Source organism: Prionailurus viverrinus, unplaced genomic scaffold (genome assembly GCF_022837055.1).
Source record: "Prionailurus viverrinus isolate Anna unplaced genomic scaffold, UM_Priviv_1.0 scaffold_40, whole genome shotgun sequence".
Classification (NCBI taxonomy): Eukaryota; Metazoa; Chordata; class Mammalia; order Carnivora; family Felidae; genus Prionailurus; species Prionailurus viverrinus.
Genome location: NW_025927608.1, coordinates 569,392 through 592,756, shown reverse-complemented (window position 1 = coordinate 592,756; position 23,365 = coordinate 569,392). Strand labels below are relative to the sequence as shown.

The following is a 23,365-nucleotide window of genomic DNA, read 5'->3' as shown; positions in this document are numbered from 1 at the left end:
CGGGGCAGTGTGTCGTGCTCCGCGGCGGGGTTCGTGACAAGCCGAATGGAAATAGAAGTTTTCCTGGAAGGAGAGCAGACCGAGTAATCCTGACCCCCCCGCCCCCGGCGTAGGAATAGCGGGTTCGGAGTCTGCTTGGAGCGGGATGGGGGTGAGGGAGTGCGGAAGGAGCCGGGCTGAGCTCCGGCCTCGGACACGACGGAGTAAGAGGCTCAGGGGGAGAAGTTGAAATACTCTGTCGGAGTGACTAATGCTTGTGAGTATATAAAGTAATTTGAAAAAGCAGGATTGATTTCTCCTTGGCGTCTCCGTGAGCAGTAGGCGCTGTGAGTCAGGGAGCCACTGTGCTAATAACACGATTAACTCCTTGCATCTGCTCGCTCCTTGGGAGCACAGGGCGGTGAGGGGCCGTCCGTTATGTAGCCCGATTTACAGATGAGGAAACTGACGCCCTCGGTGGTCGGGCGACTGCCCCCGGGGGGGGGGGGGGCAGCCGACGGGCGTTTGTGGAGGGCCATTTGGTGCCTCCGCAGAGGGGAAGTCACAGCCTGCCGGGGGGCGTGGGGCCGGCGCTGGGGGTCAGGGAACCAGAGTTTCCGCGTGTCTGCCTCCTGCTGTGTGCTCAGCGCCCTCCAGACAGCCCTTCCCGGGACCCCCAGACCGCTGCTGGGTGCGTCTGGAGATGTTGGTTCTCTCTGCGGGATCGGGAAGGAGTGGAAGGGGCGACGTGGTCCTGGTGGCCTGACCTAGCTCCCGTGGGTCAGCGGCTCCATTGCGCCTTACTCCGGGCCGTTTCTGGAGTCCTCTTTCCCGGCCAACTTCACCTGTGTGGTCTGCAGGACCCGGAGGCAGGCCAAGAGGAGTTTGGGTGAAGTGTGAGGGCTCTCCAGAGCTCCATGAGCAGGGCGGGGTGGGGGTGGAGGTGGGGGGTGGGGGGGTGCCGAGAGGAGCCTAGAGATTCGCCTGAGACGTTGGCGTCAGTCCAGGAGATTTCCCACACGGAGAAACTGGGGGTGATTTTACCAGAGGCACGCCGGCTGGGCAGCGGGTTTTCTGTAACATTTCCAGTGACCTCTTGGTAGATTATGAAAAGGCCGCTCTCTGTGCAGTGGGAACCTTTGAGGCTCTCAGATTTCATACTTAAAAAAGAAAAGAAAAGAAATTGATGGGGAAAAAGGAGTTGGCAAATGTAGGTCTCCAGATAGAAGATAAAAGGGGTCTGATCATTTTAACTCTCTCCCTCCCTCCCCCAGACAACACAAAACCGACTCAACACACTTGCGTGATCCAGAAACAAACGTTGGAACTCTGTTGGTTGAGATCAAATAGTTCTGTGGAAAGGAAAGTGTTTACTCGTAAAAGCTGAAAGAAAATGTCAAGATAATTTTTGTTTGTGGAGCGTCGGGGAGGAGTGGCTTGGGGGAATCTTGTGAAAATGGAGTGTGGCTTTCACGGAGTTCTACCGTCGTTCGGTACGTGGGCTGTTACTCCCTTCGTGTAGGTGAGGGCCGGTCTGCAAGTCCTGCCTGCTTCTGCCAGTTTTAATATACGCGCTTCTTCCGTAATTGAGGTGTGCAGACAAACCAGGGCAGTAAATTGAAATGGAGTTAAGGCTGGATAAGCAGTTCAGGCAGAGGAGGGTGGAGGGAGCTATTTTCACCCAAAATAGAACCAATGTCATCCTTTCCGAGAGTGGAGGAGGACGAGGGGAAGGAGGAAAGGGCAGCCAGTAGAGAACCTCATCGCGGCCCTCCCCATAGCCCTGTCACGGCTCCACTGTGTAGACGTGGCCCAGACTTAAGAGAAACAAAAAAAAAAAAATCTGAGTTTACTTCTCCCACTTCAGATGCTTGTCCTCTTTCAGACACTCACTGTTTCCGCTTCTCTTCTGTGAAGTGTTTTGCGTTAAGTGTGTGGTTTCCCCAGTAAGGTTGTGTTTTGACTCCCGAGGCAGCTGTTGGCACACTCTCTCTCCTCCTCAGACCTCTGTCTGTCCCCTCCCCACCACACCTTGCCTCCCTCTGCGAACGAAACAGGAGCCACGGACCAAGGAGAGTCTCATCTCCCTGTGGCCCCGTGTCTTGCCTCCCACCTGTTTCACCCACTTGTCCCACCACCCTGTCCCCCTCTCACCTCGTCAGACAACGTTGCTCTGTTCTTCCACATCCCTCCGCCCAGGCTCTTTCCCGTCACTATACAAACATGCTTTGGTTCAGGGCCGTCCAGTAGAACTTTCCACACTGATGGAAAAGTGCTGTGTCTGCATGGCGCAATTTGGCCGGTCCCAGCCACCTGTGGCTCTAGGGCACTTGAAACGTGGCTGGTGTGACCGAGGGCCTGAGTTTGTAATTTAATTTCCATTGAAATGGCCACATATGGTGGTGGCCGCCATGTTGGAGAGCACCACCATAGCTTCTGTCATTTTGCATCTCTCTCCTGCTTTTTTGCTTCCCTTCCCCTGAAAACATCTGTCCCAAAGCCACTGCGTCCACTGGCTTTCTTCGCCTACCATTTGATTACCCTCCACAGCCTGCAGTCCCACCCCGACTGTGGGGTCGCTGCTAGCCTGTGCCCTTGTCTTAGCCTCTTGGCCGTTCCCTCCCCCCTGGAACAACTGCCCCACCCCCCTCCAGCCAGCTTCTGGCCGCCACACTCCCCTGCTTTTCTGCTCCCCTTCCTGATGGCTCCTGTCCAGTGTTGCACCTCTGTCTGACCTCTGAATGATGGGCCGCTTACGGACCGGACCTGCTTCCTCTGTGCGGTCAACACTCCCTTCCTAGGTAATGTTATCCACCCACCCCTGCTGGTGACTCCCACGTTTTTATTTCCAACACAGCCCTTCTGGGGGCCTCCAACTCTTGTCCATGAACGAGCTCCTGATACCCCTTCCAGATCTGACCTTCCCTTTATCTTCTCCATCCCAGTCAGTGGCCCCACCGTCCACCTGCTTGCTAAGAATCATCCTTGCTTCTCCTCTCCCTTACCTTCCATGTCCACGCTGTCAGTGGGCCCCGTGGTTCTACTTCTGGGATACTGTCTGGTGTCCACCTGTCCCCATGGTCATAGCCCCCACATTGGTCCTGGCCACCATTGCCTCTTTCCTGGACCAGCTACCATTCTGGGTATCTCCAGTCCATTCTCCATATGGGGACCCAAGTAGCTGGCTTTAAAAATTGCAAATCGGATCAGGTCACCTCGCACACCCTGCAGCCACAGGGGGATGGCTTGTGCCTCATCTCTAGTGTCCCCTGTCCATCCCTCACTGCCTTCTGCTAACGTGAGCCTCATTTCTTCTCTTGCCCTGCTCGGGGGTGGGGGGGGGGGTGGGGGGGCCCTCTTTGAACTTGCTCTTCCCTCTGCCTGGGAGGTTTTTGTCCTAACTCTGCAAATACCTTCCTCCTCATGCTTCAGATTCCCACATCAGGGTCACCTGCAGAGCCTCTCCGACCCCTGCCGTTCCTTGCTAACACAGCCACACCTATTTGTCTGTGATTACTCACCACAGCGCACCTGCAATCATGTGGGTTCTTTTCCCTTCCCTCCCCTCCCCTCCCCTCCCCTCCCCTCCCCTCCCCTCCCCTCCCCTTCCCTTCCCACTTATTTACAATCTGTCCTCCTTGCTGGCATCCCACAAGGGTAGGGGCTTACCTTTGTCACCTGTGTCTCCTAACACCTGGCATAGTGACAGGCCCCTTGTAGGCCCCGGTACTTTTTTGATGGAGTTAATGCTTCAATGTGGTGGGCAGCCTTGCTTGGATGCTGGCCTGGGAGCTGTGATAATTTTGGGATCACCTTTTATATGGCTTGCTTAATTGAGGGTTACAAGGGCCAAGAGAGAAAGAAATCACATTTGGATGCAATTTTCTTTTAATGCTAAAGCAAGCCATTTAGCTTTTCTTATGACTTGGGTTAATTTTCAGGCTGTCAGCTGTCATCCGAGTATTGGGGTTATAAATTATCTTTTTACTCGCCTGCAAAAGGTAACAGAAAAGCCAGCTTGCCTGCTGTTGTGACTCTTGGCTGATTTTGTCAGTGTTTACAAACAAGACCGACTGTAGTCCTGTCAGGCTTTGGTTTACACTCCTTTATTTTGTCCGGCCAAGATTACGTTGCACCGCGCGATAACAATCGCGGTGATCTAATACCTTGGGCCTCCTTTCGGTAACCGATACTGGGTAGCTTTCCTTTGATGTTCATTCCTTCTCGTGTAATTTTCCATTCCTCCCGCAGAGTATGAACTTTGCTTTTGGGTTCGTGTTGACAAAAACAGATACGGTCTCTCAGATCTGTTGAAGGAACTTGTCTTTCTTGGTTCTGTCTTGGGCTTTCTAAACTTCACTTTACTAAGGTTCATTCGATCTGTTCGTCTGTAAGGCATTTTATTGGGAGGGTCTGTTGGGAGATTCAGGATGAGCAGACCTACTAGGTCACTCCTGCCCTTAACAGAGATTGTGTTTCCGAATCGGAGGTGAAGCCACGTGTAAAGTACCAGCTTTATGTGTGTGTTTCAACGAGATGTTGTAACGCAAAGGGTGTCAGAGGCAGTGCCCGCCTATTTGGGACATGTAGGACAGATGCCCCCGTATGCTACAGGGACTACCAGGGCGCTGTTAGCATTGATGATCACCGTCCTCACGTACGTAGGCAGTCCTTAGTGTCACATTCCGTGTCAGAGTTGGAAGAAGATACAATGGAGTAGGCACTAACTAGGCGTGTATGGAATGAATGCATGCATGCATGCATGCATGAATGAATAGCAATGAATGACTACTCTTTGGGTTGACCTTCACTTTGGGGGACGTGCCATCATTCTTGCTGGAAACAGACTCAGAGCAAAGCAGGTGGTTTGTTCTTGTCAAGTGGACTTCATGACTTGTGTCAATGGTGGGTTTCTTTTCTGTAACGGCTCCCGGGGAACTAGAGTTAAATGTGCGGTCACCCTCGGCAGACTTACCAGCCCTCGTCCGTTACCTTTATTCCTTGTTTTGTCGGATGGCCCTTCCTTTGCTCTTACTTCTCTCTCTCTTTTTTTTTTTTTAACAAAATGAAAATAGGTTTGCTTTTCTTCCCCTAATTATAAAAATGTTGCACGTTCATACTAAAAAATAACAGCATGAAGAAGGAAGTGAAAATTACTTGTCATCCCACGTCTCAGGGATAGCCTCCCTGGGCAATCAGATGTCTGTCTTTGCAGATTTCTCTGCATGTACGTGTGTCTCTGTGTCTAGATGTAGGTCTACCTAGAACAAATGTATTTTTAACGAAATGGAATCATCTCCTACATCTGTTTTGTAACATAAGTTTTTCAACTTAAAATACCTTGAGTGGACATCTTTTCATGACGGTGACTATAAATATACATCATCTCTCTTTTTTTTTAACTTTTTATATGTTTATTCATTTTGGAAAGAGAGAGACAGAGCACAAGCAGGGGTGGGGCAGAGAGAGGGGGGGACACCGAATCCGAAGCAGGCTCCAGGCTCTGAGCTGTCAGCACAGAGCCCGACGAGGGGCTTAAACTCACGAACAGCGAGATCATGACCTGAGCCGAAGTTCGACACTTAACTGACTGAGCCACCCAGGTGCCCCAAATATATGTCATCTTTTAAATCCACACCTACTTGTAATTTGTCGTTTTGCTAAATTTTATACATCTTTGTAAACTCGCTTAAGTCCTCTGTTAGAACAAGGCAGGGTATTAAAAAAAAAAAAAGACATTTTGACAATTCCTTCAAGCAATCGGTTGCTCTAAATGAATTACCAAAGGAAAGAAATGGTAGAGAAACCAGGATCACAATTAACATCGGGTAATTTGCAGTGGCTGCGTAATTTTGGGTGAGTCACTGCTCCTTAGTGAATCTTGGTGAGAACATCAAGAATTCATCGTTGTTGCTAAGGGTGGTTGGTGGACGAGGACCCAGCTGCTCAAACTATTTCTGCTTGTTTGGAAATATCAGGGCAGAGTGATTCCGCTTGCAGACCTGGACAGGAAGGTTCTCTGTGAGCAGAAAGCACGGTGCTTCAAAGCCCTTTGTCTGGTGGGCACCGCGGCCCCTCCTTTGGAGAATTCCCTTGGCGAGAGGGCTGGCAGGGACATATATACTGGAAGGACGTTCTATTCCTTGCTTCAGTTGTGAGGCAATTAACACACACACACACACACACACACACACACACACACACACACAAGCTGGATAAATCCTGTGACATGTCTCAGCCAACACAGGCAGGGGCGCCTGGGTGGCTCAGTCGGTTGCATCCAGTTCTTTGTTTTCCGTATTTCTAGACACCGTGCACATAGGCTGCCCTCGGTCGTGTTACGGGTTTGGAGGTGAGCACTGGCATCGTGGCCCAGTTTCCTAGTGGGGCGCGCTTGTGTGGGAAGGTAGCGGGTTGGAAGTCTCTGCTCAACTACGGCAGAGTCTCCAGTAGTTCTGCCTCTGAGCGCTGTTAGTCATATGGTATCGTTCTGGGAGAATTTATTTAAACTATAGTTCGAATTAGCTTGTTAGAATAAAAATATGCTTGTGGGGAACACATTTAGACATTTGTCAACGACTAGAGAGATTTAAGGAGAAAAACACATTTTTATTCACAACCCTGGTTGATAGTCGTATTATTATTATTATTATTCAGCTGGGGAATTGGGGACCGGGGTGTCGCCACCAGCCAAAGAGTTTAGCCTGAGAGATGTGCACTGAGAAATCCCTTGGCGGGGGGGCCTTGGGTAGCTCAGTCAGTTGAGTGTCTGACTTCGGCTCAGGTCATGATCTTGCGGTTCGGTTCGTGAGTTTGAGCCCCACATTGGGCTCTCTACTGTCAGCGCGAAGCCTGCTTCAGGTCCTCTGTCCCCCCTCTCTCTGTGCCTCCCCCATTCACACTCTCTCTAAAAAATAAATAAAACATCAAAATAATAATAATAAAAAAGAAATCTCTTGGCGTGCAGGTGTCCTCCAGCCGAATGGAGGCTGGGTCCCGCTAAGGGAGGGGCTCTGGCAGGCCCCTTTCTTTGTGCCTTGTCCTGGGGAAGTCACAGGCAATGGCACCTGAGGCCGTTTGGTTGGGGGGGGGGGACTGAGACCATTTGTCCTCTGGGTCTTGGGCGGGGGGGCACTGTCGTCTGTGGATTATTGGGTAGGGGGTGTCCACAGGGATCCAATTAGTGAGGAATATTGCAGACCCTGCTGCTTGGGTATTGGGTTCCTTCTGGGATCTTTAATTGGGAAAACTTTTAATGGAGTTGCTCAGATACATGGAGGAAAGGAGAGGCGCTTTGACTTGTGTTGTCCTCGGGGAGGGAGGTGACAGAGAAGGTCCTCGTGGGGAGAAGGAGTGGAGCTGTTCTGGGAGGTTCCAAAGGGCCGGGAGAGGAGCTTCTAGTAGAGCACGTGCCCAGGCAGATTTGAGCTCTGAAGGTCGGGGAAGAGCTCTCTGACGCCTCCGAGTGACTCAAGAGAGAACTTCCATTCTTACCCGGTGGCCAGTTCACTGTCATAGAGGGCCGCCTGTGGGGTGGGGGGGGGGGGGGGGGTGAGGGTTAAATGCAGTCAGATCCCCAGCCCCTGGCTGTGTGAGCTTGGACAAGTCATTTCATCTCTCAGATGTCACTGTCTTCATCTGTTTTTGTTTTTTTTAAAATTTTTTTTTAACGTTTATTTATTTTTGAGGCAGAGACAGAGCATGAACAGGGGAGGGTCAGAGAGAGAGGGAGACACAGAATCTGAAACAGGCTCCAGGCTCTGAGCGGTCAGCACAGAGCCCGACGCGGGGCTCGAACTCACGGACCGCGAGATCGTGACCCGAGCCGAAGTCAGACGCTTAACCAACTGAGCCACCCAGGCACCCCCATGTCTTCGTCTGTTAAATGCACAGTAAAGTGACCACAAACAAGGGAATGTGTGTGAAGCGTCCAGCATAGTGCCCGACACATAAGTACTCAGCATGTGGTGGCCAGGTCTGTGATTACTGTCATCGACATCACCATCGTTTCTGCTTTGGGTGGGGGTTTGGCAGCTGACCCCTGAGGAACCTTCTGGAATATGTGGCCAGAGTGTCCCTGATCTTTGATCCTCTCGGCTGCTTGCTCCCAGTCCTGAGCGGTGCTGGAGTCGTTCCCGTCATCGGGTGACCCTGACGATATGAAGTTTGCCCTCTGGAGCCTTGCTCGCAGCACAAAACCCCACAGGCTGTGTGGGTGGAGGGCAGTCACCGGCAGAGGATGGGCACGGTCAGGAGAGCCAACCCACATTTGCCAACAAGAACGCCAGGCTGCCGGCCGGTTGCTTTCACGGGGAGGGGTAAGTGTGGGCAACGAAATGAGAGGTTGCTCCCCATTGTGGGTTCAGACTAACGACTTACGTTGCTGGTCAGAGAGCCCGTCGTGTGATCACTCACTCGTTCCTTCAAGAAATTCAAGAGGCCATCCACTTTGGGGTGCCAGGAACAGAGTGGTGAATGTTTGTGGTCCCATGGCGCTTACAGTGTAGCGAGGAAGGTGGACATTAAACAGACATTACCTAAGGGATCAATATGGGGCCAGGGGGCCGTGTGGGCTATGCACCCGTGGGTTTCAGGGCCTGGCGTTTCGTGGCCCTCACCCGCTCCCAGGGGTCTGAACTCCCTCCTCACCCCCCCTCAACTCTTCATCAGCTCCTGCCTGACCAATGACCACCACTTAGCTGCTGAGTGCCATCCCTGGGCCAGGAGCCAAGAAGTTAGAGGTTGTAGAACAGGGGCTCTGCCCTCCCAAGAGAGAAGGATGGTGAGCAGGACATTAGGGCAACGAGATGAGCCTCGTTCTTGAAATACGAACAAGGATAACGTGCTTCCCTCTGCGAGAGGTTTGAGAAGGCTTCTTGAAGGAGGTGACCTTCAAACTGGGTCTTGAAGGGTGGGTAGGAGTTTCCCAGGCAGAGGAGTAGGAGTTTGGGGTGGGCGATGGGAGACATTTAGATGGGGAGAGCTGCTCATGCCCACGGGAAGCGACGAGGCGTGGAGGTCCAGCACAGAGACCCTGGACTCAATGCTAGCGTCCCGTTCACTTGGCTGCATGACCCAGAGCGACACCGCCTGCCTTCGAGCTTTAGTCTCCTCATCTGTGAAATTAGCATACGAATGGCACCAACATCATAGGGTGGTTGTGAGCGTTAAAGGCAACACATTTTGATATGCTGTAGCTGTGAGTTCTGGGCAGAGAGGGGAGGGAGAACGTCGAGTACATGGCCGGGTCCAGTGCTCAGAAGGTCAGGAAGGTACAGGCATGAGGGAAAGGCCTTGGTGGCAGGGTGTTGGGACTTAATCCCGTGGGTGGCAAGGAGCCAGCCAGGGGCGAGGCCACAGGTAGGGGAGTCCTGGTACCAAAGAATGAGGCCTGGCAGAGGCGGCAGGCAGGGAGCTCGGGGAGCAGATGACTGGAGGCAGGAGGAGGAAGTGTGGTGTATGCCAAGGAGTTGTGGACTCAGTCTGCAGGCAATGAGAGGACATTTTTAGGCTTGAAGACGAGAATGATACTTGGGTGGAGAACATCGTTCCAGAGACAGTAGTGAGGCGGGCGGTGTGGAGGGTTAAGGGATTGGGGAGAAGAGGCTTACGGGACCGAGCCGCAGTCTGCATGCAGAATGTCAGGAGGAGAAGGGGTGGAGGGAGAGAGAAGACGTGACACAGGTGTATGTGGTGTCAACCCCCTCCTGTCCTGTAACGGATCCGGGACAGGCTTGGGGAATGCAAGTGATACGAGAAAACAGAAAATGTATGCAAGGGGCCTCGCTGGGGCTGGGAGGGCTCGAGGATCTTTCCTAGAGAGTTGTTAAATTGGGGCACAAATGAAGCCGTCCGTTCCTGAGATGCTGGTAGGTTGGAACTGTTGTGTTTATACTACATCCCATTGAACTCCTACGGCAGCCCTCGAGCTCGTCGTTGGGGCAACTGGCCTGGGGAGATTCCATGATCTGTTCAAGGTCCCAGAGGAAGGTGGCAGAATTTGGGAATCCAGCTTGAGTCTGAGAGCAAAGTCCGTGTTCTTGAGATGCACTTCCTGGGGGCCAGATCCCCTGTGGAAGTCATGTGGCCAGTGGACCCACGGCTCTTGATTGCTGGGAGAGGCTGGGTTGCCAGCTGCTGTTCAGATGTTTCTCGACTGTGTGCCATTGGCTGAGGTTGGGAACACAAGGGGAGGTGTACTTTTTTTTTTTTTTTGGTGGGGGGCAATTATGAGAGTTTAGTTTTGGGTGGAGATGATGAATTCCCATCTGTGGTGGGTCTTCCACAGGGTGGCCTCTCTAAGTAGAAATTCGGCTCTGGAGCTCAGCAGTCAAGGTAGAACCAGAGGTACAGATTTGGGAGCTGTCACCTCTGGATTCGGTCTCTCAAGGAGAGGACGGGTCAGGGAGATGACCCGTGCAGCTCTGGGTAAGAGTGACAGTTGAAGGGATGGAGAAGGAGCCAGTAGATGAGACAGAGAGGCCAGAAGAGAAGACACTCAGCGGGGCGGCTGCTCTTGGGCGGAGGCCTTGGAAAGCTTGGAGAAGGGTGGGGACCTACCCCAACCACCACTGTGTGGGGAATGGTGTTAGGGCAGGGTGGATTCTAAGGGGAGCTCTAGCCCAGAGTAAAGCTCCAATCCATTTAAGGCCTTTCAAGGAGTGGGTATGTGGTGAGGAGTGGACCATCTGGCTGAAAATGCAGGAGAGCTTGTGGGCGAGTCAGGGTGGAAGGAAGCTTGACTTTGTGTGATAAACTGAGCGTGTTGGGAGCTGAGGGCAAAGAAGAGGAAGAGATTGAAGATACTAGAAAAAGCGAGAGCCGGTGAGGCTGGGGGCAGGAGGCAGCTAGAGCAGGAGCCTCAGGGGAGGAGTAAGCCTCCGGAGGGGCCCTGGAGGGTCGTCCCCTGAGACCAGGCGACGGAGCAGGAGTGGAGGCATCCTGAGGCCACGGCGGGAAGGGGAACGAGGGGCTGGGTGAATCTGGTTGGCTGGCTGTTCCTTCTCAGCCTGAGCTAAGGAACTGAGCGGAGGGCCGGGGTAGATCGGGAAGAAGTAAATGGTTTGGTGCATCTGGTTGTGGAGGTCGGGGCCGGGAGTGAGCTGGAGGCACATCCACATTGGTGAGTAGCCTTGAGGGCTCAGTTGAGGGTCCCAAGAGCGTGAGTCTGTGAAGGTGCCAGTCACCACAGCTAGAAAACTCGCTAACACGCCCGGCGACGTGGGAGCGAGAGCAGAGGCAGGTGGTCCCGGCCCCAGACGGTGGGCGTTACAGAGACGGCCACCCTGTCTGGACTCCTAGCGCCGTGCCTTCCACAGTGGGGGGACGCTGCACGGACGGAGGGGGAGCTGCTCTGTCCCCATCAGTCACCTTTCTGCCCTCGCTCCTCCGAGTAGCCATTGTTCTGTTGTAATAATTATTCCAGACCCTTTCTAAAAAACGCATTAAAATTCTTGCCAGCATGACCTCTTCGAGTAATGAGATCTGTAAGTTTATTAACCTCTGTGAGAAGTGGATTTCCTTGCTCCACGGGAGCAGATAATCTCTTGGAGGGACGAACATTAATGTGCTGACCTGGAGGGTGAGCTCAACGCCTGAGGGTTTGGAGGAGGGTGGTGGTGGCTTCTTGGTGCCCACCCCCGCCCCCCAGCCCCCTCCTGGCCTAGCAGGTGTCTCGTGGAAGATGGGCTGGTTGCTCCTGCACGTCAGTCTCTGCTCAGCCCCATTCAGGGAGTCTCACCATGGCCCAGAGCCGAGATGGTCAGAGAAACCGAGTCATAAAAATACCGTGTCGCTTTAGATGAGCCTCATTCTTTAAAAAAGGCTTTTTAAAATGTTTATTTATTTTTGAGAGAAAGAGACAGAGCAGGAGCCGGGGAGGGGCAGAGAGAGAGGGAGACCCAGAATCCAAAGCAGGCTCCAGGCTCTGAGCTGTCCGCACAGAGCCCGACGCGGGGCTCAAACTCACAGACTGTGAGATCATGACCTGAGCTGAAGTTGGACGCCCAACTGACTGAGCCGCCCAGGCGCCCCTTATTCTTTAAGAAGGGGAGAGGAGGGGATGGGAGCACAGAGTCTTGTGCAGACAGGAATATCTAGACTGCGTGTTCTTTCACAGAGGACTGGGAATACACCAGAGCTGGCATGGGCATTAGGATATCTGCCCTGTGACCATGTTGAAACACATCCTCTGTCATCCTGGTGTCAGCCTTCACCTGGGCACATGGATCGAACGGTTGACGTAAGCTCCTTGCAAGGCCTCCGGCTCGGTAGCAGTGATCTGTGACTTCTTCCTCCTTAGGAAGTTGTCCTGCTGTAACCTAGCCTGACCTGCCTGCCTTCTGGGTACACTGAGGACTTGGCCTATGCCCCGCTGTGTCGTTAATCACACAAAACATATCATTATAATGCAGGGTTATGTCAACATATTACCGTGATCTGCGTCTCCCCCATCGTGGCCAACCAGACCGGCACAGTCCAATAGAAACATCAGTGCCACATACGGAATTTCTCACGTTCTAATGTCCGCATTAAAAAAAAGCAAAAAGAGGGGCACCTGGGTGGCTCAGTCGGTTAAGTATCTGACTCTTGATTTCGGCTCATGTCATGGTCCCAAGGTTGTGCGGTCGAGCCCCACATCAGGCTCTATGCTGAGTGTGGAGCCTCCTTAGGATTCTCTCTCTCCCTCTGCCCCTCTCCCCTGCTTGCACTCTCTTTCTCTCTCTCGAAGATAAAATGAAAACAGTAAACAAGCAAAAAGAAACAGGTGAAATGAATTCAATGTATTTTAAGCCAGTATACCCAAAACATCATCATTTCAACATGGAATCAATAATGAGTAAATGAGACATGGTTTCTCTTACCACGGAATTTACATTTTGGTGAAGGAGAAAGACTCCCGTTGTCTCCCCATTACCAAAAAAACTAAAACAAAGCAAAAGACCAGTTGTAAATGGATTTGCAAACAAAATGACTGCGGGTTGTGCGAGGGAAAGCCGCAAGGGCTGAGACGGACGTGGGAGCGTGTGGCTCCAGACGCCTCCCCGAAGACGTGACATTTAAGCTGCTGCCTCGTGTGAAGAACAGGAATAGAGCATTCCAGGTAGAGGGGAGAGCAGGTGTACAGACTGAGAGTGGGCAGGGGCTTCCTGGAGTGTTTGAGAAATTGAAGTCAGTGAGATTGGAGGGTTTTACCAGGGAGGTGACCCACTCCTCAGCTTGTAAGAAGATCCCCCTGCGCTCTCTGGAACCTGGACGGGCAGGGGGCGAGTGCTGAAGCAAGAGCTGGGGTTCCTGGGCTCCGGGTGACCGGTGACGGAGGGCACTGCCCGAGGTTAAGAAGGTGGCAGAGGAGAGGGGAAGGAACGGGAGCTTGGAGATGGGTTTGCCGGGACCTTCGGAGGGACTAGCTGTGGGGTAAGGGATGAGAGAGAGGGAGGAAATAAGGAGAACTCCTGTGGTTTCTGGGTTAAGCACCCAGTAGATGTGGGGAAGCCTGGAGGAGGAGCAGGTCAGGAGTGAGGCCGGGGGAGTCAAGGTCAGGGATCCACGTGTCCCGCTTGAGGTGGTGAGCGGAGCTGGGGAGAAGGCAGGTCACTGCACGCATGTGGGGCTCAGCAGACGTCAGGCTGGAGGTGGGATGAGGTCATGGTGGAGGGAGGGTGGGCAGGGGGCCGAGCCCAGAGCACGCTTGTCTCCTTGCTGGTACTGGACGAGGAGCCGGCCAAGAAGTTGGGGGAGGAGCGTCTCGGGAGGAGGGCTTGGACCCCCCACGCTGCCCTGCCGAGGACTGCGCTCCGAGCAGATGGCAGTGGCACCTGCTGACGGCCCTGACGTGAGCTGGGTCAGTGGTGAGGTGGGGCTGGGAGCCTCGTGCTGGGACAACGAAGGAGGCTGGGAAGGGGGTTGGCCGTTCAGGGAGCAGAGAGTAGGACGATCTCATAAGAGGCTGCCGGTGAAGGAGAAGTGTATCTAAGGGGCGCCTGGGTGGCTCAGTCGGTTGAGTATCCGACTTCAGCTCAGGTCACGATCTCATGGTTTGTGATTCTGAGCCCCCAGTCAGGCCCTCTGCTGTCAGTGCAGAGCCCGCTTCGGATCCTCTGTCTCCTGATCTCTCTGCCCCTCCCCTGCCCGTTCTCGTTCTTTCTCTCTCTCTCAAAAAAAGCAAGCAAACAAACAAAGCAAATGTATCTAAGGTAAGAGAGCCCCAGCACACGTGGATGCTGGCAGGGATGACAGGGGAGCCTCGGCCCTGAGAAGGTGGCAGAGGTGGGGTTCAGCACCGGGGAAGGGCTGCGCCTTGGAGGGGCGAGGGAGGCGCCCTGCCACGGGAAGGAGGGGAGGGGGCCACAGTAGGAGCAGATACAGGCAGGTGTGCATTTGGTGGAAGATACCCGAGCTCTGGTGGTGCTCCTGGTTTCTCCAAGAAGCATGGGCGGGGTCATGTGCCGAGAGCCAGGGTGGAGGGCAGGGTGTGGGAACACGGAGAAGAAGGTGCGGGTTGTCTGGGAGTGGGTGGCGGGCCTGCTAGAGAGCCCCAAGCTTGTGCGCCATCGCTGACTGACAGTTTGAGGTCAGAGAACCGGAATTTACAGGGAGACGTGTCCGCCCAGTTTTGGGGATGTTGCCCAGTGGCCTGGGTGTGGGCCTGGAGGAGGTGGACGGTGGGGCGCGCCAGGCTGGGGCGGAGGGTGTTCACGCGGGACGGGTGGCAGGGACAGACCCCCCCCAGGCTGGGTAGGGGGCGTGGAGGGAGAGCGTGAGGCCAGGAGGTGGCTGGTGGAGAGCGAGCCGGGCAGTGGATTGGAGGAGTCTGTGGGGTGGGAGGTACCTCCGTGCTGGAAAGTCGCCCTCGGAGGGGGCGTTCTCCCGGTGGCGAGGGGTCCCGCCGACGGCTGTGGGAGAGCGCCCTGAAGGGGCGAAGAGGGCCTTGCAGCGGAGGACAAGGAGCTGAGTCCGGGGCGTTGGGGGTCATCCACGTGTGTGGTGACAGTGACAGGCGGTGGGCAGAGGGCGAAGCTGGGCCCGGAGCTGAAGCCCCTGATCAGTGGCAGGAAGTGACGTGGAGGCTGGCGAGCTTGGCTGCGAGGCAGGTGGCGGGGATGGCCGGGCTCTGAGGCCATGGTGAGAGCCACGTGTGGGGGCCACCAGGGCCCGAATCCTCTGCCTCCCCTGTATTCTCCTTACCTGCAAGGCAAGAGGCACAGAGCGGTGTGGGTGCGGGTGTGTGCGTGGCCGTGCGGCCTTCAGGGACTGGCCCGGTTTCGGGGAAGGCGGGAAGGTGCGGGGAACACCCCTGCGGCTGGGCTGCCGGTGCCTGCCGACCTCAGGACAGATTTCGGGGAGTCCCTGGAGAAGGGGGCGGTGCGGGGAGGAGCCTGGAGCCTGAGTGGGGCCGAGTGGCCGAGAAAGGGGGGAGTGCTCACGTCCTGGGTTGTGGTGGTGGGCAGGCACATCTCCCCCGGCCTGGGAGGGACTCAGGGCCTTGTAGTGGGAAGGTGAGCTCCGTGTTGAGTCCGCCCCGAAGATGCGTTCGTCCCAAACGCTGATGGACGCTTTGAAGACCTCAGTCAAGTGTGACGCGGCAGGAATAAAGGAGGTGATGGTCTGCTTTGCTCTGCAGCTGGATGCTGGGTTCTGGCACCAGAGTTCATCCCGGTTTAGACGTGTGCAAGGATGTCTTCAGGAGGAGCGGAGCGGGAGCGGTCTGGACACGTTCCGAGAGGGGGGATCGAAGGAGGCTGTCTTTTGTTTTTTAGAGTTTGTTTATTTTTGAGAGAGTGTGTGTGCGAGGGGAGTAGGGGAGGGGCAGAGAGAGAGGGAGAGAGAGAATCCCAAGCAGGCTCCGCGCTGTCAGCACAGAGCCCGGCGTGGGGCTTGAACTCATGAACTGAGATCATGACCTGAGCTGAAACCAAGAGTTGGACGCTTAACCGACTGAGCCGCCCGGGCACCTGAAGGAGGGTGTCTTAAAGAGTGGTCTCTCCATGCAGCTCGGGGGTCCGTGAACACCCCTTCCCCAAACTCCATGGAGAATTCGACGAATGTGCTTTTCTGGGGAGGTATCCATCATTTTTATCAGATTTTCAAAGGGGTCTTTGACCAAAAAGAGATGAGAGCCACTGTTGAAAAGACTTGGGGGTGCATTTAACTGGCGAGGGAGAACTGGGGCCAGAGAGTGAGGGTAGGGGGAGAGGAGAACAGTTTCCATGCAGACAGCCAGCCATCCTTCGGGGCTCGCTCTGTGTGGACTCAGCTGCCGGAACCTGGCTCAGTGAGAGGGAGGCATAGGGTTTGGCTCTGCGGGCATCTGGGGGAACCTGTGAGCGCCTGTCACAGGTGGGGTACGCATCGGGCTGGTGACAGAAGCTGGGGGTCGGGGGCTGTGACTGGCAGAAACTCTGTCCAGATCTTCTGTTCTGATGAAGAATGGCTTGGGGTGTGACCGGGTTTTCTCCGTCCTCAGGGAGAGCATCTCATGGGCTGGGCTTTGCTGGGGAGACGAGGCCCCCGTGGGTGCTCAGGTGTGCAGCTCTGGGCTGCAGGGGCCCCCGGAAGCCTGCCTTTCTGGAGCCGCGAGAATTAAAGATCATTCTGGGGAGTGGGCCCTCCACCTGTTCGGGGGCCTCAGCTGGCTCCTCTGTGGTGTGGGGACTGTGTTCTCCGTGGTGTTGTCTGAGCTTACCCCCACGTCCCATTCAGGGTGGGGAGCCCCCCTGGTGGGCCCCGTCACGCACCCACGCGGTCTGCGGCACTGGGTTCCCTTCCCCCGTGTGGCATCCTGTGGCACTCGTGGGCCTGGGTTGAGCACAGCTTTCTCCCCTAGCGGGCCCTGCGTGTCCCGAGGGACGGTTGGACTCCTGCCCTACTTTGGCACAGACAAGTGACTCCTGTGAGACAAAAGTGATGATTAATTGAGTTTGGCTTTGTCAGAGCTTCCTCTTTTTTTGTTTTTATGTTTTGTTTTCTTCTTTCAATCTTTTTTTTTTTTTTTCCTAAAAGCAGGCATGCCTCACCAAGGATGGAATATTCTGGAAAACTGGAATTGGAATCCCACGAGTCTGATTGAAAGCCATACCACTCGCTTTAAGGAAGGGAGCTAAAAAAAGCCACTCCTTGGCTTCTCCCATGAATTTTAAATGTCCTGGAAGCTTTGCCCACAAAGGAAACAATGTCTCATTCCTTAAATAATTAAGTAGAGTATCCTGAGAATGGGGTGTCACCCAGGCCTGGTCACGCTGGAGCCTCTGGGGGCCCGTCCCTCAAGGGGAGAGCCTGGTGGGCGCCCCTGGAGGTTCTCCTCAGGAGAATCAGAAAATCGGTGCGGCTTCCGACAGCTGCCTTTCACGCATTCGGTGAAATTGGCACCACCCTGGCGATGTCCCGAAAGAGGATGACGGTGGCCAGCTTTGCCCTGAGAGGCTCCGTCCATCCGTCGTTTGTGTCACGGTCTTATGTGTAGTTGGCCTTCTGTGTCCCCTCACTGCCACGTGACTGCCCACGAGAGAGGACAGTGGCCTCAGGCCAAGCCTGTATCCTCACAACCACTGTCATACTGGCACTGGCTTCTGTGTGTACTTGGTAGAAATTTCTGGAAAACGTGTGTAGGGAAGAGAAGGCTACTCCTGGCAGAAAGCCTTCCCTCCAGGAGCAGCGGTGGGATCTCAGCACTGGCCGGCTATTCCCCCGCTGTCTGCCCCACTCTGTGATCACCCAGGATCTATGTCACCGAGGCCACAGAATGGCACGTGCCAGGCAGACGTAGGGTCATAACAGACGGTCATTGTGGCATCTTTGTCTGTTTCCGTAGAAGAGCGAGTTCAGCCAGGGTGAGGGGAACTGTCTTTATTGCGTATTTCCCTAAAGGTTTATGATTTATGGATGAGGAAACCGGGGTTCAGAGAGGTTCAGTTGGTGAAGGGAAGACCGCTGGGCCAGATCTGGTGGGGCTGGTGACCAAGATGTGTGTCGTTTGACTTCTGAGGCTCATGCTCTGCGAAACTTCTGCAGTTTGGCCAGGAAGACGGCCTTTGTTTCAAAAGTTCAACTTATGGTGGGGCGCCTGGGTGGCTCAGTTGGTTAAGCATCTGACTTTGGCTCAGGTCATGATCTCGAGCCCTACATCGGTCTCTGTGCTGACTGCTCAGAGCCTGGAGCCTGCTTCACATTCTCTGTGTGTCTCTCTCTCTCTGTCTCTGCCCCTCCCCTGCTCACACTGTGTTTCTCTCTCAAAAATAAATAAACATTAAAAAAAAAAAAAAAAGAAAGTACAACTTATGCCCTAAACCTTGGTTTAGAAGGATGTGTCCCCAGGAAGTTCTGTCAGTACACCTGTATCTTTTTTCTTAAGTTTATTTATTTATTTTGAGAGAGAAAGAGAGAGCAGACATGGGGGAGGTGCAGAGAGAGAGAGGGAGAGAGAGAATCCCAAGCAGGCCCCTCGCTTTCAGCACAGAGCCCGATGTGGGGCTCGATCCCATGAACTGCGACATCATGACCTGAGCCAAAGTCAAGAGTTGAGTGCTTAACCGCCTGAGCCCCCCAGGCACCCCCGTCAGTACGCCTTTAAAAGGGAGGGTTCGAAGCAGGGATTTGCTCCGATGTGCCCTCACGGCTGTTCACACATCTGTCTGAGTGTTCCACAGATTTCTTCCCCCCCAGAATCTACTGAGCCGTCGTTTTTGTCTTTCCTTCCTCATCCTTCTGCCTCCCACTTTCTCCCTGGGTCCTTTTATTCTCAGATTTCAGTGGACATTCTCAGAAAGATTTAATTCTTTAGTGTCGTTGAAACGAACGTTGTGATCACATCTACCGAGACGGGTTTCAGATCACGCGATAGGAATCTACATTCTGCGTCTCCAATAAGTAAGTCCCTGTGGGCCTCCGTCTACATGTGATCAGTTCTGTGGGCCTCCGTCTACATGTGATCAGTTGTATCCGTATCAATCTCGACAGGAGCAGGGCTGTAAGCTCTGCAAAACCCACGTGCTCACCCTCTTCGTGGCAGCAGGTCAGGATCTCTCAGATTTGTCAGTGGTTCTTGCTGTACGTGGTTGTCTGCTCTCTTTGCCTCAAAGATGCATGAGAGCCCTTCCTTCCTTCCTTCCTTCCCTCCTTCCTTCCTTCCTTCCTTCCCTCCTTCCTTCCTTCCCTCCTTCCTTCCTTCCTTCTTTCCTTCCTTCCATCCTTCCTTCCTTCCTTCCCTCCTTCCTTCCTTCCCTCCTTCCTTCCTTCCTTCCTTCCTCCATTCCTTCTTTCTTTCCTTCCTTCCTTCCTTCCTTCCTTCCTTCCTTCCCTCCCTCCCTCCCTCCTTCCTTCCTTCCCTCCTTCCTTCCCTCCCTCCTTCCTTCCTTCCTCCATTCCCTCCTTCCTTCCCTCCTTCCTTCCTCCATTCCTTCTTTCTTTCCTTCCTTCCTTCCATCCCTCCTTCCTTCCTTCCCTCCTTCCTTCCTTCCTTCCCTCCTTCCTTCCCTCCCTCCTTCCTTCCTTCCTCCATTCCCTCCTTCCTTCCCTCCTTCCTTCCTCCATTCCTTCTTTCCTTCCTTCCTTCCTTCCCTCCTTCCTTCCTTCCCTCCTTCCTTCCTTCCCTCCTTCCTTCCCTCCCTCCTTCCTTTCTTCCTCCATTCCTTCTTTCTTTCCTTCCTTCCCTCCTTCCCTCCTTCCCTCCTTCCCTCCTTCCTTCCTTCCCTCCTTCCTTCCTTCCTTCCCTCCTTCCTTCCTTCCTTCCTTCCTTCCCTCCTTCCTTCCTTCCCTCCTTCCTTCCTTCCCTCCTTCCTTCCCTCCTTCCTTCCTTCCCTCCTTCCTTCCTTCCTTCCTTCCTTCCTTCCTTCCTCCCCTCCTCCCCTCCTTCCTTCCTCCCCTCCCCTCCCCTCCCCTCCCCCCCCCTCCCCTCCCCTCCCCTCCCCTCCCTCCCAAGTGCTCTAGCTGTGATGTTGTAGCTGGGACTCTCCCGCCTATAATAGAAGGTTTTGCCCATGAGACCTAACAGGGAAAAGTGCCTCAGTGATGGGGTTTTCAGGCCTGGTTTTCCAATCAAATGGCACTTGGTCTCCATAGAAGTTGAGGGTTTCAAGCCCCTTCGTCCTAGGTAAGGGGTCAGACTGAGTCTGAAGTAGTGAAATGTGGTGTTCTCCATGCATCTTGTAAAACTTGTTTGGTTTATTCATCTGCCCCTTTCCCTGGAGCCGGTCTCTCACCCATGAATGGTTAAACTAACCCAGGGAATGGCAGGTGCAGCTTGAAGAGGAAGAGACAGGCTGGAAATTGACCTGATACCTAGATGGGACCTTGTTAAGTGTGGGTTGTTTTTTTTGTTTTTTTTTTTTTTTTGTTTTTCCTAGAAGAAGTTCATGGTGAGGGTCTTCTAGGAAATCGGGTTTTAGAATGAAAATTTTCAAGTGATCTCTGGAGCTGTTCTTGGTAACTGATATCATCAGTTTCTCCTCATCTGTAGGACCACATCTTTGCATGGCAGAGACAGAAACCACTGTTTGTGCTCCTATCTCTGTGTCCAAGGGCTTCTGGTGTGTCCTTGGGTTTATCAGAGCCAACAGCTTAGTTTAGGTCGCCTGGGTCAAGTTGGCAGCCAGCGGGAGCGGAGCTGAGCTCCAGGTGGAGGTTACCTTGTAAACAGCAGTTAGCCCAGCAGTGAGTGCCTTACGTCCTACCTGTGCTCCAGCATCCAGTCAGTTAAGTAATATTTGCCGAGTACCTCCAAGAGTGGCTGAGATGGATTTGGCCCTGTCCTAGTAGGGAAAGTGGATGTTGAGTAATTACAAAACAGTTCATTATAATTCACTAATTCAACAAGTATTTGTTTAGTGTCTATATTTGCACTAAGAGCTCTTCACTTATTGAGGATATCGGTAACCAGACAGACGAGGAACCCTGTCTTCGTGAAGCTCATGTTTGAACGACACGTACAATAAGTTAAAATAGAACAAATAGGGGCGCCTGGGTGGCTCGGTTGGTTGAGCGTCCAACTCTTGATTTCGGCTCAGGTCATGATCTCACAGTTCAGGAGTTTGAGCCGCACATGCTTTGGATTCTCTTTCCCTCTCTCTCTGTCCCTCCCCTGCTCACTTGCTCTTTCTCTCTCTCTCTCTCTCTCTCAAAATAAATAAACTTTAAGAAATGAGTCAAATATAACAAGTAAATTTTGTGGTGTAAGGGAGGAATACTTTTCCTCTCTTCCTTTTCAGATTCTTCGCTGGTCTAATAATTTAAATGGACATAAAACAGATGAAGAAGAGAAAATGTTAACTACATACGGGAGCCCCAAAGATACGGGGCTCGAAGAAGCGACCAAAGCAGGCAGCCTTTTCACCTTTTAGACAAAGAACCAATAAACTTGGGCAGAATTGAGGAGACAGGTTTGAGCTTGGTGTGCTGGATGAGTGAAGAAGTAACAGGGTTTGGTTACACAGCCTTTGAGCCTTGGATTTCCTGTCTCTGGTGATTAGGATGCCCTTCGTCCTCCTGGTCCAGGGAGGACATCTTCACATGGGAGACTCACCTCCTGCTTTTAGGGAGACAAAGAAGATTATCCTCTCAGATTATCCTTCTCGAATCTGATGTTTCTAAAGTAACTTTAGGGGCACGTGGGTGGCTCAGTCGGTTGAGCATCCGACTTGTGATTTCGGCTGAGGTCATGATCTCACTGTTCGTGAGTTCAAGCCCCGCATCAGGGTCTGTGCTGACAGTGTGGAGCCTGCTTGGGATTCATTCTCTCTCTCTCTCTCTCTCTCTCTCTCTCTCTCTCTCTCCCTCCCTCCCTCCCTCCCTCCCCCTGCCCCTCCTCCCCTAAAATAAATAAATAAACTTAAAAAAAATAAAATGACCTTAATTAAAAATAACAAGTATGCCAAAGCGTTGTATTTGGGGGTGGCAGGTGTTAAGTGCCATGGGAAACCAGTGGGTAAAGATGGCTGGAAGTATGATAGGCTGGGCTGGAGGGGGTGTCTGCTTGCAGAGGGAGAGGCAGGAAATGAAGATTCTGGATAGGCTGGAATTACAAATACCGGGCAGGTTATGACTGAAGGTTGCAGGGCTGAGGGGGGAGAAAAGGTGGGGGGAGGCTCATCTGTGTGTGTGTATTGAAATGACTGAGAAGGCTGGAGTCATGTAGGACAGAGGGATGAGGCCTAGGAGCTAAAATCATGGAGAAGTGACCGAGTGACACGGGGGTTGCTGATTGGCTGCGCTGAGGGGTGGTGGACTGGGAGGGGTAGGGGGTAGGGTGGACGGGGAGGGATAGGGTGGTGGCTGGGGAGGGGGAGGGGGTAGGGGCGGATAGGGAGGGGGCGAGGGTAGGGGGGTGGATGGGGAGGGGTAGCGTGGTGGGTGGGGAGGGGTAGAGTGGTGGACTGGGAGGGGTAGTGGATGACAGCCGGAAGAGGAGAGATTGAAAGCTGGGGAGTTTTGGGGGGAGGGAAAAGGTGTCTGGAGGGGCAGCGAGGAAAACAGTGGTCCGGCCGGTGCAGTGCTCGGAGGGGGAGTTACAGGGCGGGCAGTCGGGGTCTGGGGGCTGCTGTGATACAGTATTTTATAATAAATATGTATTTGGTCGTCTTCCCATCTCTGGCACAGAGCTCCTAAAACCTTTGGAATTTCCCCGAGCTGAGAGCCAGAAAGGTGTCTTTTGTTATGTTAACGAGGTGGCTTTTGGAAAGGTCTTGAGGAAGGCAGCTGGCGGAGAGGGGGAGGGGGAGGGGGGTGAGCCCGGCCTGTGGGGACGCGGTTGGAACTTTCAGTCCCCGCCCCCTTCGAGGAGTAGACCTGGCTGGAGTCTGCATCAGCTGGCAGTAGCCAGTGATGTCATCAACTATGCCTACGTAATGAAGCCTCCATGAAACTCCAAAAGGGTGGCTGGGAGGGCTGCTGGGTTGGTGAACACATGGAGATTTGGGGATTGTGGCGCACCCCGAGGGCATGGAGACTCCGCACCCCGTCCCCACAACGTGCCTGTGCCTCGTGAGTCATTTCCATCTGGCTGTTCCTGAGTGACATCCTTCCAAAACGAGCTGGTGATCTAGTGAGTACAAAGTTTCTCTGAGTTCTGTGAGCCGCTCTAGCAGATCGATGAGCCCAAGAAGGGGGGGTGGGAACCTCCTAGGTACAGCTGGTAAGTCAGGAGCACAGGTGACAGCCTGGACTTGCAGTTGGCGGCAGAAGTAGGAGCGAGGGGGCGGTCACGTGGGCTGAGCCCTTCCCCGTGGGGTCTGAGACTGCAGGTAGACCGTGTCGGAACTGAGGTGGATTGTAGGACACCCAGCTGGTTGTCTCAGAGAACTGCTCGGTGGTGGTGGTGGTGGTGGTGGGGGAACCACACATTAGGCAGCATCTTAGCTTGCCTGAGGAAGTGCCATTTGAGAGGGTGGCAGGTGGG

The 23,365-nt window shown here is 53.7% G+C and overlaps 1 protein-coding gene across 2 annotated transcripts in view; it reads left to right on the top strand.

The window, feature by feature from the left end:
- Positions 1 to 23,365, top strand: part of HOMER2 (homer scaffold protein 2) — a 100,129-nt gene that overhangs the window by 379 nt on the left and 76,385 nt on the right. The gene's annotated exons all lie outside the window — the stretch shown is intronic.